This window comes from Salmo trutta, chromosome 32 (assembly GCF_901001165.1).
Source record: "Salmo trutta chromosome 32, fSalTru1.1, whole genome shotgun sequence".
Lineage (NCBI taxonomy): Eukaryota > Metazoa > Chordata > Actinopteri > Salmoniformes > Salmonidae > Salmo > Salmo trutta.
The window spans coordinates 12842017-12848525 of NC_042988.1; positions in this window are offsets into that span (position 1 = coordinate 12842017).

Below are 6509 nucleotides of genomic sequence, written 5' to 3' on the forward strand. Positions count from 1 at the left end.
GAGACATTGACAGACATACATTAAGAATGTGAGAAGACTAGAATGATACGAAAAATACAATATTTCACATCTGCCATTTCAGACCAGTTTACACCAAGGAGTGACTCAACGGGACAACTATAGACAATGTAAATAAGTGAAACCACGGTGGAAGCCCCAGACCAGACCTGTGTGCATACAGTATGCTACTATGCAGTGAATGTGAGACACCGTAGCAGATGGGTTTCCTCAGGGTAGTGAAGCAGCACGCACATGTTCAACGTGCTGTCATATTATGGGATTTCCAGTTTCACCACGTACAGAAATGCAAGGGAAAACCACTCAGTATCGTTTTGAAAGATTGAGTCAAAACTCAGAGGAATTGACAAATAACATTCCAAAGGATTTACATTTTATGCAGAATCGCTATCCCACATAAAAAGTCAGTCATTTTGGTGGTTTGTTTTTGTCTGAGACTTTGCTAGTCTTACAGCTATAGATGACAGCCCAGGGTAAAGGCAGTGTTAAGCAAAGGCAGAGCGGCAGACATCCCTGATTAATTGCCTATTGGTCCAACAGACTATCACTCATACAAGTGTTTTCTGATCAACTCAGGTGTTAGCATGCTTCCGTTCGGTTAACTCCTAAACGAAACACACAGAACTCAGGCCCTGTGTGTAGTTAACCAACCCTCTCTGCCCATTCATCCCCATTTTACCTGTTGTTGTTGTCTTCGCTGATTAGCTGTTGTCTTACCCGTTGTTGTCTTAGCTAGCTCTCCCAATCAACACCTGTGATTGCTTTATGCCTCGCTTTATGTCTCCCTCAAATGTCAATATGCCTTGTATACTGTTGTTTAGGATAGTTATCATTGTTTTAGTTCACTGCGGAGCCCCTAGTCCCACTCAACATGCCTCAGATACCTCTTTTGTCCCACCTCCCACACATGCGGTGACCTCACCCAGCATAACAAGCGCGTCCAGAGATGCAACCCCTCTTATCACTCAGTGCCTGGGTTTACTTCCACTGTACCCGCACCCCATCATACTGTCTGTACATTATGCCCTGAATCTATTCTACCAGACCCAGAAATCTGCTCCTTTTATTCTCTGTCCCCAACGCACTAGACGACCAGTTTTGATAGCCTTTAGCCGTACCCTCATGCTACTCCTCCTCCGTTCCTTGGGTAATGTGGAGGTTAACCCAGGCCCTGCGTGTCCCCAGGCACTCTTATTTGTTGACTTCTGTAACCGAAAAAGCCTTGGTTTCATGCATGTTAACATCAGAAGCCTCCTCCCTAAATGTGTTTTACTCACTGCTTTAGCACACTCCGCCAACCCTGATGTCCTTGCCGTGTCTGAATCCTGGCTTAGGAAGGCCACCAAAAATTATGAGATTTCCATACCCAACTACAACATTTTCCGTCAAGATAGAACTGCCAAAGGGGGAGGAGTTGCAATCTACTCCAGAGATAGGCTGCAAAGTTCTGTCATATTTTCCAGGTCTATGCCCAAACAGTTGGAGCTTCTAATTTTAAAAATGAATCTCTCCAGAAATAAGTCTCTCACTGTTGCCGCCTGTTATAGACGCCCCTCAGCTCCCAGCTGTGCCCTGGAAACCATATGTGAATTGATTGCCCCTTATCTATCTTCAGAGTTCGTTCTGTTAGGTGACCTAAACTGGGATATGCTTAACACCCCGGCAGTCCTACAATCTAAGCTAGATGCCCTCAATCTCACACAAATTATCAAGGAACCTACCAGGTACAACCCTAAATCCGTAAACATGGGCACCCTCATAGATATTATCCTGACCAACTTGCCCTCCAAATACACCTGCTGTTTTCAATCAGGATCTCCGCGATCACTGCCTCATTGCCTGCATCCGCTATGAGTCCGCGGTCAAACAACCACCCCTCATCACTGTCAAGTGCTCCATAAAACACTTCTGAGAGCAGGCCTTTCCAATCGACCTGGCCCGGGTATGCTGGAAGGATATTGACCTCATCCCGTCAGTAGAGGATGCCTGGTCGTTCTTTAAAAGTAATTTCCTCACCATCTTAAATAAGCATGCCCCTTTCAAAAAATGTAGAACTAAGAACAGATATAGCCCTTGGTTCACTCCAGACCTGACTGCCCTCAACCAGCACAAAAACATCCTGTGGCGGACTGCACTAGCATCGAATAGTCCCCGCGATATGCAACTTTTCAGGGAAGTCAGGAACCAATACACGCAGTCAGTCAGGACAGCAAAGCCTAGCTTTTTCAAACAGAAATTTGCATCCTGTAGCTCTAACTCCAAAAAGTTTTGGGACACTGTAAAGTCCATGGAGAATAAGAGCACCTCCTCCCAGCTGCCCACTTCACTGAGGCTAGGTAACACTGTCACCACCGATAAATCCACGATAATCGAGAATTTCAATAAGCCTTTCTCTACGGCTGGCCATGCTTTCCTCCTGGCTACCCAACCCCGGCCACCAGCTCCACACCCCCCGCAGCTACTTGCCCAAGGCTCCTCAGCTTCTCCTTCACCCAAATCCAGATAGCAGATGTTCTGAAAGAGCTGCAAAACCTGGACCCGTACAAATCAGCTGGGCTTGACAATCTGGACCCTCCCTTTCTAAAATTATCCGCTGCCATTGTTGCAACCCCTATTACCAGTCTGTTCAACATCTTTCGTATCGTCCGAGATCCCTAAAGATTGGAAAGCTGTCGCAGTCATCCCCCTCTTCAAAGGGGGTGACACTCTAGACCCAAACTGTTATAGACCTATATCCATCCTGCCCTGCCTTTCTAAAGTCTTCGAAAGCCAAGTTAATAAACAGATCACTGACCATTTTGAATCCCACCATACCTTCTCTGCTGTGCAATCCGGTTTCCGAGCTGGTCACGGGTGCACCTCAGCCACGCTCAAGGTACTAAACAATATAACCACCATTGATAAAAGACAGTACTGCGCAGCCGTCTTCATCGACACAGCCAAGGCTTTCGACTCTGTCAATCACCGGATTCTTATCGGCAGACTCAACAGCCTTGGCTTCTCAAATGACTGCCTCGCCTAGTTCACCAACTACTTCTCAAATAGAGTTCAGTGTGTCAAATCGGAGGGCCTGTTGTCCAGACCTCTGGCAGTCTCTATGGGGGTACCACAGAGTTCAATTCTCGGGCCGACTCTTTTCTCTGTATATATGAACGATGTCGCTCTTGCTGCGGGTGATTCCCTGATCCACCTCTATGCAGACGACACCATTCTGTATAAATCAAATCAAAGTTTGTCACGTGTGCCGAATACAACAGGTGTAGACCTTAGTGAAATGCTTTCTTACAGGCTCTAACTAATAGTGCAAAAAAGGAATTAGGTGAACAATAGTTAAGTAAAGAAATAAAACAACAGTAAAAAGACAGTGAAAAATAACAGTATATATACAGTAGCAAGGCTATAAAAGTAGCGAGGCTACATACAGACACCGGTTAGTCAGGCTGATTGAGGTAGTATGTACATGTAGATATGGTTAAAGTGACTATGCATATATGATTAACAGAGAGTGGCAGTAGCGTAAAAGAGGGGTTGGCGGGTGGTGGGTGGCGGGACACAATGCAGATAGCCCGGTTAGCAAATGTGCGGGAGTACTGGTTGGTCGGCCCAATTGCGGTAGTATGTACATACAAGGAACTTGTATAGTTAAAGTCACTATGCATATATGATAAACAGAGAGTAGCAGCAGCGTAAAAGAGGGGTTGGTGGGGGGGGGGGGGCACACAATGCAAATAGTCTGGGTAGCCATTTGATTACCTGTTCAGGAGTCTTATGGCTTGGGGGTAAAAGCTGTTGAGAAGCCTTTATGTCCTAGACTTGGCACTTCAGTACCGCTTGCCATGCGGTATTAGAGAGAACAGTCTATGACTGGGGTGGCTGGGGTCTTTGACAGTTTTTAGGGCCTTCCTCTGACACCGCCTGGTGTAGAGGTCCTGGATGGCAGGCAGCTTAGCCCCAGTGATGTACTGGGCCATACGCACTACCCTCTGTAGTACCTTGCGGTTGGGGTTCGAGCAATTGCCGTACCAGGCAGTGATGCAACCAGTCAGGATGCTCTCGACGTTGCAGCTGTAGAACCTTTTGAGGATCTCAGGACCCATGCCAAATCTTTTTAGTTTCCTGAGGGGGAATAGGCTTTGTTGTGCCCTCTTCACGACTGTCTTGGTGTGTTTGGACCATTCTAGTTTGTTGTTGATGTGGACACCAAGGAACTTGACGCTCTCAACCTGCTCCACTACAGCCCCGTCGATGAGAATGGGGGCGTGCTCGGTCCTCCTTTTCCTGTAGTCCACAATCATCTCCTTAGTCTTGGTTACGTTGAGGGATAGGTTGTTATTCTGGCACCACCCAGCCAGGTCTCTGACCTCCTCCCTATAAGCTGTCTCGTCATTGTCGGTGATCAGGCCTACCACTTTTGTGTCGTCTGCAAACTTAATGATGGTGTTGGAGTCGTGCCTGGCCATGCAGTCGTGGGTGAACAGAGAGTACAGGAGCAGACTGAGCACGCACCCCTGGGGAGCTCCTGTGTTGAGGATCAGTGTGGCAGATGTGTTGCTACCTACCCTCACCACCTGGGGGCGGCCCGTCAGGAAGTCCAGGATCTAGTTTCAGAGAGAGGTGTTTAGTCCTAGGATCCTTAGCTTAGTGATGAGATTTGAGGGCACTATGGTGTTGAACGCTGAGCTGTAGTCGATGAATAGCATTCTCACATAAGTGTTCCTTTTGTCAAGGTGGGAAAGGGCAGTATGGCGTGCAATAGAGATTGCATCATCTGTGGATCTGTTGGGGTGGTATGCAAATTGGAGTGGGCCTAGTGTTTCTTGACAATGGTGTTGATGTGAGCCATTCCCAGCCTTTCAAAGCACTTCATGGCTACGGACGTGAGTGCTATGGGTCTGTAGTCATTTAGGCAGGTTGCCTTTGTGTTCTTGGGCACAGGGACTATGGTGGTCTGCTTGAAACATGTTGGTATTACAGACTCAATCAGGGACATGTTGAAAATGTCAGTGAAGACACCTGCCCTTCTTTGGACATCTAGCCCTTCTTTGGACACTGTTAACTAACCTCCAAACGAGCTTCAATGCCATACAACTCTCCTTCCGTGGCCTCCAACTGCTCTTAAAAGCTAGTAAAACCAAATGCATGCTTTTCAACTGTTTGCTGCCCGCACCCGCCCGCCCGACTAGCATCACTACTCTGGACGGTTCTGACTTAGAATATGTGGACAACTACAAATACCTAGGTGTCTGGTTAGACTGCAAACTCTACTTCCAGACTCATATTAAACATGTCCAATCCAAAATTAAATCTAGAACCGGCATCCTATTTTGCAACAAAGCCTCCTTCCCTCACGCCGTAAAACATACCCTCGTAAAACTGACTATCCTACCGATCCTCGACTTTGGAAATGTCATTTACAAAAGGAAAACGAATTGTCTCTTGTTGAATGCCAACAAATACTACTGTTGACCAATCACCAACGAAGGGGCGTAGATTTCTGCTTGCCTCCCCAACAAATATTGTGTGCCCAAACAGCTGAAAAACCCGTCACCGAAGTCCAAAACATCACAAAATATCATTGTCATAGTAATATGCACGAATTCTACCGAACTGTTTTGGCTGGGAAGCATGCGGACGCTTTAAGCATCAAGCAAGATGTGTTTTAATAGCTAGGTCATACTCAGAGGAAATGCAGTCAGGAGACAAATGATGTGTAGCTATATAATTGTTCTTCTGCATTTTCACGACTTGCATGTTTCGTCACAATATTGTTTTGAATGTTTGTTTTGGACTGATGGCTGACTGAGCATTCTACTCAATGCCTTGTCAATGAGCACTGATGAAGATTCTGTCAAGTGCATTAGTGGTTTGGAAATACAATGACATTCAAACTAATTAGTAGTAAAACCTTTGTCATCATTGAGATGTCACCAGATTGACTTTAGATGCAGTAAAATGTTAGCTAGCTAAAGTTGAAGGGAGGCCAACGGATTCTAGCTAGCTAACGTTAGCATCGTTGTTAGCTATTTTTGACCAACTGCTAGCAAATGACAACACTGCCTAAAGTAATGCTGGCAAAATTGTTTCTTACTAAATATTTGACTACTTTTGCAATGTCATCTTATTTCCAGACACTATAGCGTAATTTAGACTAAACAGTAGTTAGCCTCCATCCAGAATAACTGGGCTTATCACCACTTTGGGGCACCAACAAAGATTTGTATAACTAAACCAAAATACAAAACGACAGGCTGTGGTCTAACAGGAACAAATGAGCCAGTGGGCAAAACAAGCAAGGAGGTGGGCAGAGCTAAGCACGAGCTAGCAAGATCCTATTGGCGCGTTCTACCATCATCTGCATATTTCCTTTAGGGAACGCCTACTTTGAAGTGCGCGTGTGCAATTCGCCTTTGCGCTCTAAATAATGAGATTTTTTTGTTGTTGCAAAGGGTAAAGTCTACAAACCTTTGTTCAAAACAGATTCTAGTTTTGGG